Source organism: Enhydra lutris, unplaced genomic scaffold, assembly GCF_002288905.1.
Source record: "Enhydra lutris kenyoni isolate GAN:26980312 unplaced genomic scaffold, ASM228890v2 scaffoldscaffold44, whole genome shotgun sequence".
In the NCBI taxonomy this organism is placed as follows: Eukaryota; Metazoa; Chordata; class Mammalia; order Carnivora; family Mustelidae; genus Enhydra; species Enhydra lutris.
This window is the reverse complement of record NW_019154128.1, coordinates 15,146,721-15,159,217: the sequence shown is the minus strand read 5'-3', so window position 1 is coordinate 15,159,217 and position 12,497 is coordinate 15,146,721.

Genomic DNA, 12,497 nt, shown 5'->3' with positions numbered 1-12,497 from the left:
GGTCTAGACAATTTAACCCCAAATCTCTAACTTTGAGCAATTAATTTAACATGGGACTCAGGTTCCTCATCTGATATAAAAAGATACCTACTTGTCACTTTTATTCCAGGAACGTCTAATAGAATATTGTGTGGGTTCAATACTTGTAGGATATTCCATCCTTCAACAACACTATGTCAGTTACCAACATGTCACCTCTCAGCTCCAAGTCTACCCTTTAGTACCTACTCCACAGAATTACTTCAAGCATTTCTTTACAGGGAACATGGTGTTAGGCTTTCTCAATAGAGGATGCTGGAACCACATGGAAGCAGGAGGGGACTCTACTGTCATTCCTGGCAGTTGCACTACTGAGTGGACATGCGAGGATGTCCACGGCTGCTCTGCTTCAGCCACATGCCTAGAACACACAGTTCCTTGACTGTGTCCCAGCCCCAGCCCAATCTGGGGGTCATCCTCGTGCACTGGGTTCCCTCTCCCTTTTGCCTGCACTGGGTTCCCTCTCCCTCTGCTTCCCTAGCTCCACATGTCCCAGGTTTTTCTCTTAGTGCCACAATCCTCCTGACAGAAGCACCACAGCTCCAGGCTCCTACTCACACTGGTGCTCCCACTCTCTCTGAACTCCTTCCTGTGTGGCCAGCCACTTCTCGTGGCTCACCCTGTCTGCATTCTGGGGATTGATTCCTGCTGACCCCACAACTGCAGGTCCGTTCAGGCCTGTGCAAACCAGAGGACTTCCCTGCCATCTATTTCATTGCTATGATGCCAGCTCCAACAAAGTCTAAATGTGAGCCTTGGGGAGGGTAATCCCCCTCCCAAGTTTGTTCTTCCTTGGTTACTCTCCTTCAGCCATATAGTGCCCTGTAGACCCTCCTACATCTTATGTTTAATAATCTTCATACTAGTCTCCTGTTTAAATTATTATGTGGCTTCTGTCTCTTGATTAGATCCACACTGATATGCATACTATGAACCAACGTTTCTTTTATGTTTTTATCAAGAGAAGAGGTCAAAAACTTTTTCTTAAAGGGCTGGATAGTAAGTATTTTAGACTTTCAGGACATAAGGTTAATGTCACAAAATTCAACACTCATTCATAATTGAAGGGAGGAAGGGAGGGAGGAAAGAAGGAAGGAAGAAAAGAAAGAGGGAGGGAGGAGGGAAGACTCAGCAAATGAGCAATAGACAGGAACTTCTTCAAGTTGATAAAAGTCATGTTAGAAAAGCTTACAGGTAATAATATGCTTAATTTGAAATCTGAGATAATTTTAAATCTGAGGAATAAGGCAACAATGTTCAGTTTTAGCACTTCTATTCAACACTGTACTGCAAGTCCTAGCCAGTACAACACAGGAAAAGAAGAAATGAAACAAATGGCATAAAGATGAGAAAAAGGTAACTGTCATTATTCAAAGACAGCATGATGGTAGAAAACCCTACCTAAACTACAAAAAATATTAGATAAGTGAACTTAATAAGATTGTAGGGTGTAAAATTAATATACAAAAATTCAATTGTATTTACATATATTCTAGCAACAAAAAACAGAAAATGAAATTTTACAAGTACTATTTACAATAGCATCATATACCTAATTACTTAAGAATAAATCTAACACTATGTGTAAGACTTGTAAAAATTGCTAAGAAACATTAAAGACCTAAGTAAATGTAAAGATACACTATATTATGGTATACTCTTATGAAATCTCAATAATCTTTTAAAAGACTTTATTTATTTAAAGATTTTATTATTTATTTCACAGAGATCACAAGTAGGCAGAGAGAGAGAGAGAGAGAGAGGGAGGGAGAAGCAGACTCTCTGCTGAGCAGAGAGCCTGATGCAGGGCTTGATCCCAGGACCCTGAGACCATGACCTGAGCCGAAGGCAGATGCTTAACCAACGGAACCATCCAGGCTCCCAAAATCTCAATAATTTTAAGTTTTTTTCCCAAAACACTGATTTACAAATTTCCTGACATCCCAATCAAAGCTCCAACAGACTTTATTTTGAAAAAGTTGGTGTCTAAAGTTTTATGGAAATCGAAAGAATCTAGATTAGACATAATGACCTTGAAAAAAAAAATAAAGTTGGAGGATTTATATTACCTGTCAGGACTTAGGATAAACCTACAACAATGAACAAGAGTACAGTATGGGCATAAGAACGGACTAACTAGTGAGACAAAGTAGAAATTCCAGAACCCCTCCCCATCTATATACAGTCAACTGATTTTTAATAAAGGTGCCGTGGCACTCAGTCAAGAAAGAAAATTCATTTTTACAAAATTGTGGTGAAACAACTGGAGTATGTATCCATATAAATCTCAAATGCTCTCTCAGTCCACACAGGAAATTTAAGGTGAGGTGAACCACAGTACAAAACTAACACCATAATGCATAGGATAAGATATTGTGAGACAAAATGATAAATTTTGAACAAGATCTATAGATTAGATAATTGTGTTTCAGTGTTAATTTACTGATTTTGATCACTGTACTGTGGTTAAGAGGGCATTTTTTTTCTTTTTTAGAAAATTCTCATTTAAGTACTAGAGATAAAGGAGCATTATTTCTGTTACTCAGTCTCAAATCATTCAGAAAAAAATCAGTGTGTGTGTGTGTGTGTGTGTGTGTGTGTGTGTGTGTTAGAGATAAAGTGAAAATGGTAAATGGTAAAATTGTTAACATTTTGTTAACATGGTAAAATTGTTTATGGGTTGTGGATGAAGACTAAAAAAAAATGTAAAATTCTTTAGACTGTTTTTGCAACTTTTCCATAAGTCAAATTATTTTAATAAATATTTAAAAGGAAATGTATAGACAGAAAATATTCACAATACATATACCTGACAAATGACTCACTTCCAAAGCATATAACAATGTATACAGATCAACAGTAAAAAAGATAACCCAATTAAAAAATGGGAAAAATCTGAACAGACATTTCATTAAAGAAGCTATACGGCAAATACACATATGAAAAGTCTTCAGTGTCATTACTAATAAAATCACCAATTACAAGTTAGAAATGCAAATTGAAACCACAATGAAATACTGCTACACACTGACTAGAACAATTAACATTACAAAGACTGACAGCCCTAAATCTGGGCTGATGGGGAACATGCATACATGGATGGTAAGAACGTAAAATGAAACCTCCACTCTGGAAGACTATATGGTACTTTCTTGTGAAGTTTAATGTACACTTAGGTCATGCCTTCGCATTTCTAGTCTTAGATGTTTTCTCAAGAAAAATTAAAATCAAAATGGTCATCAAAATGGTTTGTACACCCATGTTTATAGCAGCTTTATTTATAATGACTTCAAATTGGAAATAACCCAAATGTCCATCAGTAGATGAAGGGATAAACAGATTGAGAATTGTTCAAACACAGAATCTACTCAGTTGAGCCAGGAGCTTGACATGGGGCTTGATCCCAGAACCCCAGGATCATGACCTGAGCCGAAGGCAGATGCTTAATTGACCGAGCCACCCAGGTGCTCCTTCTTTGTTTATTATTATACCTTTCAGTGCCTAAAGTCTGGCACGTAGTAGCAACTCAATAAATACTTGCTGAATATGTGAATCCTAGCTTTGAGTACCAAGCTCCAGGAATGTACTATATCTATATCTATATCTATCAGATAGATAATGGGGATAATATATGTCAAAATGCCTTAAAAAGTAAACAATACTCAAATTTCAGCTGATGCCATTCCAGAAGAAGGTCTTTGTTTTTCCCTACACATCAATGACCACCTTACTTGCTTTTCATCCTGCAGGTATTATCTTACCCTTTTCAATGTTGGACATTAAAATTCTCAGGGGGACAGAGACAAATATCTAACTTATTTGAAATGATGATGAAATGGCCCTATGTATGGGGGTGTTTGAAAGCTGCTGATGAAGGGAACATGGTTTGTTTTGACCCTGATTTCACCGAGAGTAATGAGACAGCACAACAAGAAGTTTCAAGCACTTAAAATTTCAAACCCTGAGTGGAGACTTGGCTGATGAAGTAAGAGTTTCTGGGGAAAGTGATTCAGACCCTCTAGACTGACTTCACGCAGTTTATTATTCACAGCCTCTGGGTGACATTTAAATCATGCAAATGTATTCTGCTTATCTGTGAGTGGACACAGCACACACATCTGCAGTGACACAGAGCAATGAATAATCTATTTTAGCGGAGACAAGGGTATTTTACATTTCCATTTCACCCTTTGTGAAGTGCGGCTTTTGGATTTTTCATCTCTATTGAATTCTGATTTCTTACCAATGCCTAAATAGAGGATTTATCTCTTTTTCTTCAGCCTCTCCTTCCCTCCTTCCTAATTCCTTTTTATCCCCTCTCAATCTTTATCCTTTCTTTCTTCTTCCTCTCTCTCCTTTTCATCTCTCTTCTCTGTTCCACCCACTCCCTACACTGGCTTCCTACCTCCCCTTTGGAGAAGCGGGTACTGCCACCATTCTCTTTTGCCCTTTAAGAACTCACAGCCTGTGTGTTACATAGGCTCTGCAGTTACTGTTAATGCTTGTTTGGGTTATAGAAGAAGGGGGAAAGGGATCATAGGAGGGAGACCTGGGAGTTTCTGTGGGATCATTGGCTGTAGCAGATCTCCTGAGTATCTGACCCCATTCCTCAAACATGACCCCCTGTACAGAAAAGACCTGAGGCACAGAGTGGGGGAGTAACTAGTTCAAGGTTATATGGTGAGTTTGTTTTGTTCTTCACCAGTGACCAACTTTACAAAAATTTTTTTTACTTTTAGGTATTTTAATAAGCAGGTAAAAGAATCTCATTGTAATTCAATTAGCATTTCCCTAGTGATTAATAATGATAATAATCCTCTCATTTGTATTTGCTATTCATATATTTTATTTGTTCTAATCCTCTGTCAATTTTCAGGAAACTGAGTTATTAGTTTTCTTATTTAGTTATGAGAATTTTTTTTGTTTTAAAGATTTTATTTATTTATTTATTTATTTATTTATTTATTTATGTCTGTCTGTCTAGACAGGCAGAGAGAGAGGGGGAAGCAGGCTCCCTGCTGAGCAGAGAGCCCGATATGGGGCTTGATCCCAGGACTCTGGGATCATGACCTGAGCTGAAGGCAAAGGCTTTAACCCACTGAGAGACCCGGGCGCCCCCAAGTTTTGAGAATTTAAAGACCTATATTCTGGATACAAATTTTTATCAGTTATATGACTGGCAAATACTTTCTCTCCAACTGCCATTTATCTTTTCATTCTTTGGTTTTCAAAAAGCATTTTTCATTTTGAGGTGTAACTTACATGTTTTATATTTATAAACCATGCTTTTACTGTTGTATTTAAGAATTATTTGTCTAATTCAAGGTTATATCAATTTTCTTTTCTGTTTTATTCTGGAAATTTTATAGTCTTAGATATTACATATAAATTTAAAATCATTTTGAGTTCATTATTCATTGTATAAAATATGAACTGAAGTTCATTTTTTTTTAATATATGGATATCCAATTAATCCAGCACCATTCGTTAAGAATCAAAGAGAAAGAGAGAGGCTATCCTTTTTTTTTTTTTTTTTTTTTTAGATTTTATTTATTTATTTGACAGACAGAGATCACAAGTAGGCAGAGAGGCAGGCAGAGAGAGAGGAAGGGAAGCAGGCTCCCTGCTGATGCTGGGCTCAAGCCCAGCACCCTGAGATCATGACCTGAGCAGAAGGCGGAGGCTTTAAAGATTTTTTTTTTTTTAATTTGACAGAGAGAGAGAGAGATCACAAGCAGGCAGAGAGGTAGGCAGAGAGAGAGGAAGGGAAGCAGGCTCCCTGCTGAGCAAAAAGCCCGATGTGGGGCTCGATCCCAGGACCCCGAGATCATTACCTGAGCCGAAGGCAGAGGCTTAACCCACTGAGCCACCCAGGCACCCCAAGGCTATCCTTTTTTATACCAGTTTATGAACAACTTTTTTCCTCATAAGAGTGTCAACATAATTCAGTATAAAAAAAGACAGTGACCACCTTTTGTGATCAGGTGCTATCTTTCTAACCAGATATCCTGTCCCACATGTCCCCTGAGTTCCTCCAGGGTTATAATGGGAGACGGTGAACCTGACAGGTTTCTGTTGTGTCTCTACCCTATTAAAAAGAAAGCCAGAATTTTGCAGAAATATCAAACAGACTGACAGCTTTGCAATTTTTGAACTAAGGCTTGCTCTTTTCATGCAAGATACTTTATAATAATCCTACCAGAATGAAACCTGCTTAGAGAGGGATGCTGAAAAAACATGAACTCTGGTGGTAATAATACCACATTCACAGGGCTTACTCTGTGCCACACACTGTGCAAAGCACTTGTAAATTAATTCATTTAATTTCAACAACAAAGGGGAAAACTGAGGCAAGGAGTGGTACCCACTGCCGTCAAGTTAGGCTGGCACTGGAGGTGGATTCTTACATGCATTTAAACTGTGTCCCTGTGGTCTCTGTCACACAAGGAAGCTGGGCCCCCAGGCCCTTTCAGGACTCAGAAACCGCCCACCAGACACCCATGCAGAGTGATATGAAGGTTCAGGCTGCAAAAAATGGTTGATAATGTGTATGAAGCCCTCACTCTATCCAAACCCATCTGCAGAGTCAGAGGAAAGGCTAACAGGCTAGGAGAAGTAAGGTGTAGTCACTTTCACCTTATCCTGAGTAGCCAGTTTCAGATGGGTTAACTACTGAGGAATCAATAAATGAGCATCTCCCCAGTGTGAATGGTGCCTTCTCTCATTGGTTGTCCCCAAACAGCAAACCGCTATGAGTGGTAGATCTCTTCCTTTTCAGTTTAGATAATCATGCTTAGTGGTAGGGGTACTGGCAAACAGTGTTACCTAGCCAAATCCTCCAACAATGGGATCTCCTATTTTATTCCTGATAGTGTATCTGGCCCACCCATAACTGTCACATTAGCCAGAGGATATTGGATATACAATGCAAAATATTATCAAGTAGGGACCAAAAACCTGGTGACTACAGGTCCTGTAAAAGGACATGTATGGCTAGGCCATACACAGGCCTCTTTGCCAGAGGCCAATAAGAAAGGACAGATTAGGGTCTTCCTGCAGGCTTTAGGTAATGAAAGATCCTGCCTCCCATATTGCAGAGGGGCTGCCTGAAGAAGCACCAGATGGCCCATGCTGGCCACTGCTGGGGCCTAGATTGAGTTATTTCTCTGAAATATGCACACCCCTGTCAGGGAATTTTGAAGCCCAGGAGCAATTTTGAAGCCTAGGTTGCCTAAACCAACCATTTAATGTAGAATGGTCCAACCATTCTACAGATATGTATTGAGCACTTACGTGCTTGGCTCATCTCACCACATTGAGAAAGACTTCCTACTTTTTGTGAATGGGCCAGCAGAGTCTCAAGACCCAGCCACTCACTTCCCGGAACAAAGGTTGATGAGCTTCTGAAGGACTGCTGGAGGAACACCAGGAAGGGCACTAGCTTCAACACAGTCATCAGTATCTTGAGGGGAGTTAGAGCAATTTGATTCTGAAGGGGGCTTGATGAGGGCTTCCATCAACCACTCGATGCCTGGGAAGAGGGAACTAGATCAGGGTGAGACCACCATGCATACCTGGAATGACAGAGGGGGATTTCAGGATTGCAGTGGCATGTAAGAAGGAAAAAGTCATGGAGAGGGGTGATTAGATACTGACTTCTTAGTGGAAGGACAGTTCACTGTAGGGAGGAATACAAGGCATACTCTAGCACAGGTTGAGAGCCCTGGGAAAGTCTCCCAGTGCCTGTGAGGGAGATAGGGAGAAGGATTTTGGTATTGACGCCAAGGTCATGATTATCCTTTGTCCCACAGTGGTTCTGGACTGCTCTGAGTGGTTTCCTCACAAGGCATGATGGTGGAAGCATTTGGGGAGTTCCCTGCCATCTCTCCATGGGAGTGTGAGAGATGGTAGTAGCAAAGGCAGTGATAATGATGGTTATAGAACAACTAACATTTATTGAGTTCTGTGTCCTAGACCCTGCTCCAAGCCCTCTCTCCATTTTATGTCCATGAAAACCCTATGAAGCAGGCACAGTTTTCACTCCAGGACCAGAGGACCTTCTGTAGGGATCACAAGCCTGACAGTCAAGAGGTAAATTGGCTCTGAGTCTTGGAGGCCCTTGAGTTTTCCCTGGCCCCGGTGGGAGGGACGGTGCTCAGAACTCAGACCCAGACCCGAAAGGGGAGAAGTATAGTGGGGAGGAGTGTTTCCTCTTGGATTGTCTGCTTAGGTTCTGGCTCCTCAGATAAAATTTGCTGAGATCCTGCTCAGGAGCTTGTTAAAAAATACAGAATGCCAGGTTCTACTCCAGACCCAGTGAATCTGAATCTCTGGGAGTGGGGCCAAGTCTTCTGCTATTTCATCAGGGAAATTTATAGGCATATTAAATTTCTAAACCTCCACTCTAGGGTTTAACTCTTACTTTGGACCATTTCTAGTCTGTTCTACAGGAAAGAATGGAATGTTGAGGAGACTTACATATAAGGATTATAATTTTGGATTCCTGGCAGAAGGCAAATCATTCATGTTCAAATTTACTCTGGAAGCAGAGAAACACAAATGAAGGTTTCTGATAATGTGGACAGGATTGCTGGGTTGTATCTCCAAAAACTCCCAGAGAGAAGTTTGAAACCTCATGACACCTTCCGGCAGATTGGGTGTAACTCCAAATGAAGGCAGAATTACTTGAAAGTGAAGAAGGCCACCTCAAGGACCACGAGGCATCCCAGCCTTTGCTTTAAGCAAAGGTTTTGCAGTAACACACTTTTGCAGGGTTCGCAGAAGGCCTGCTTAAAGGAAACTCCTGATTAAATACCACCACCTTGCCTGGATACCCAAGCTTTGATAGTGAGTGAGTAGAAACCCCAGGGGCTTCTCCGCAGATGTCTAGAGTAACTCAAACATGAAAACAGATAATTTACAGAGAAAGTAGATTAGATCATTGCCCAGAGAGCAGAGATGCAAGATGTGCTTTGAGAATTGAGCTGTTGGTGGACCTTGATGTTTTTTTGCTTGATCTCAATCACAACAAAACAGCAAATGAGTTATTTCTCTGCTGGGCATAATATATAGGTTAAATAGATCAGCAGAGAGGAGATGTAGAAAAGAAATGGAAGGAAGAACATTATTCAGTTAACCTGCCAAGAGCAGTCCCAGAACTAAAAGTTCCTGGACCACTGTCCTCCAAATCCTTGCCCTCAGGAAAGTAAAGGAAGAAGAACTCCCAGTAAGACACAAGTCCTCCTTTGGAGACTGGGGGTTAGAAGTACGATGGAGCCAATGTCTTATGTCGGCTCTCTAGCCCCAGAATATTTCTGGAATAGAGAATGCCTCTGTGTAGCCCCTCTTTCAGAAGATGGTGAGCCTAATGTCCCAGGAAGTCCCGTGAATGCAGATCTAGAATTAGCAAGATATGTGGTATTGCTGCCCTAGTTCTTAGAGGTCCTAAGATCAAAGTACATCATCTTTTCAGTGGGGTCAACTGCCTCCCTTAGAGTCTTCTGGAGGGCTGCCAGACATTCTCCTTCCCACCCCTCACATTCATACTCTCCAGTCTGGCTAAAACGACATGCTTAGGGCAAGCTGTCAGGAAGGGCAAGCTGGAACTCTTTGGGCACTGGCCAAAGCTACTGTCCACAGACAGAATTTCTTCTTCATCAGGAAAGCATTAGTTTTGCTCTTAAGGTCCTTCAACTAATTGAATCAGACCCACCAACTGGTTATGGACTTTAATCATATCTACAAAATGCCTTCACAGCAACATCTAGACTGGTGTTTGAATAACTGGGGTTTGTAGCCTTGCCAAGCTGACCAAACAAACAAACAAACAAACAAACAAAAAAGGCCATCAGAATATCCCTGAAGACTAATGATGTTGAGGAGTTTTTCATGTATTTGTGGCTAATCATATGTCTCCTTTTGTAAAGCGCACTATAAAATCTTTACCTGTAAAAAATATTGGGTTGTCTTTTTATTATTGAGTTGTAAGAGTTACTTTGTTATCTTAAATATCAGCCCTTTATTAGATATATATGTTTTGCAAAGATTTTCTCCCAGTCTGTGACTTGATGTGATGTAAGGAATGATGTTCACGTTTTTCCATATGCATATCCAGTATTTCCAGTATCATCTGCTGAACATAATTTCTTTTCTCATTGAATTACCTTGCCACTTTTGTTGAAAATCAACGGACCATATATATGTGTCTTTCATTGATCTATATGGCTATTCTTTCATCAATATCACACTCTCGTTTGTTGTAGCTTTAGAGTAAGCCACGAAATTAGATAAATTAAGCCACCCAACTTTGTTGTTCTTTTTCAAGACTGCTTTGGAAATTCTGTTTCCTTTACATATCCATATACATTTTAGAATCATCTTGGTTTTATCAAAAAGCCTGCTGGAATGATGTGTGGAATTACATTTACTCTATAGACAGAGTTAAGGAGAACTGATATCTTAATTTTGATTTTTCCAATCTATGAACATGGTATATCTACTTATTTTGGTCTTACTTAATTTTTCTAAGGAATGTTTTGTAATTTACAATGTAGAGGTTGTCATTTTTTTGGTTAACTTTATCACCAAATACTTTGTAGCTTTGGACACTATTTTAAATGTAGTTTAAAACTTTTCATTTTCAATTGTTGCCACTATACAGAAATATAATTGAGTTTTGTATATTGATTTTGTATTCTGTGACTTTGCTAAACTCACATATAAGTTCCAATGGTAGTGCTGAATTTTCTAGGTAAATAATTATAACTTATGCAAATGGATTTTTTAAAACTTGTTTTCTGATCTTAATTGCTTTATTTCTTTTTCTTGCCTATTGCACTGATGAGGAGCTTCAGTACAATGTTTAATAGAAGTGGTGGAAGTGGGTATCCTTGCCTTGTTCCCAGTCATAGGGTAAAGCATTAATGGTAACCATAGATTTCTTTTTTTCTGGTAGATGCCTGTAGGGAGTTTGTGGGATTCAGGGACTGATCAAGGAAAAAGATATCATCAGAAGAAGCAGTTGTGCACAACAAGCTTTATTGGGTGACATATGGAAAGGGTTGAATGAGAGTACCTCACATGAGACCTCTCAGAGGCTTAGAGTAAGAGGCCACTTCTAGAAGGCAGGCAAGGAGACTGCAAAGGGACAGGAAGTTTGGAGGGAGGGCTTATGTGTCTAGGTGATGCCACTCAGCAACAAGGCAGGGAGTCTCTGATTGAGAGACCTCCTCAAAGAGCAGTAGCTACTTGGGAGTCTAATAACTACAGGGCCCTATCTCATGAATAGGTAACAACTTTCAAAGTGGTTTTATGAGGAATGCAAAGCAGGCAGTCTAAATAGCTAAAAATATGTTTGTTAGGACTCTTTTAAAAAATAACTGGATGTGCAAAAAAATTCAATTTGGTGGTAGTAGGCTCTTGCACAAATGGGTCTCAGCTAGCAGTAAAGAAATACTCCCCGATGGATTCCTATCTGTACCCCAGTGTTTATAGCAGCAATGGCCACGGTCGCCAAACTGTGGAAAGAACCAAGATACCCTTCAACGGACAAATGGATAAGGAAGATGTGGTCCATATACACACTATGGAGTATTATGCCTCCATCAGAAAGGATGAATACCCAACTTTTGTAGCAACATGGACGGGACTGGAAGAGATTATGCTGAGTGAAATAAGTCAAGCAGAGAAAATCAATTATCATATGGTTTCACTTATTTGCGGAGCATAACAACACGGAGGACATGGGGAGATGGAGAGGAGAAGGGAGTTGGGGGAAATTGGAGGGGGAGATGAACCATGAGAGACTGTGGACTCTGAAAAACAACCTGAGGGTTTTGAAGGGGTGGGGGGTGGGAGGTTGGGGGAGCCAGGTGATGGGTATTATGGAAGGCACGCATTCATGGAGCACTGGATGTGGTGCAAAAACAATGAATTCTGTTATGCTGAAAAGAAAAAAAAAAAAAGAAATACTCCCCGAAGAGCCACCTTTGGCTCATTTACATAACAATGCCCTTTATTAGTTTGAGAAAGTTCTTTTTTTCTTTGTTCCTGAAAGTTTGTAACATGACTGGACCTTGAATTACATCAAATCATTTTTCCTTCACTTAGTGAGGTAATCATTCATGTTACAAAAAATTGAATTACATCAACAGAGTATTGATTGTTAAAACAATCTTTCATTCTTTTTTTGGAGGGGCATCCAATAGAGATTTACTTTAAAAGTTTAACTTTGATATATTTCTTTATTTTTTTCGTTTTTGTTACATTTCCTTTTTTTTTTTAATTTCTTTTCAGCGTAACAGAATTCATTGTTTTTGCACCACACCCAGTGCTCCATGCAATGCGTGCCCTCCATAATACCCACCACCAGGCTCCCCCAACCTCCCACCCCCCACCCCTTCAAAACCCTCAGGTTGTTTTTCAGAGTCCACAGTCTCTCATGGTTCATCTCCCCCTCC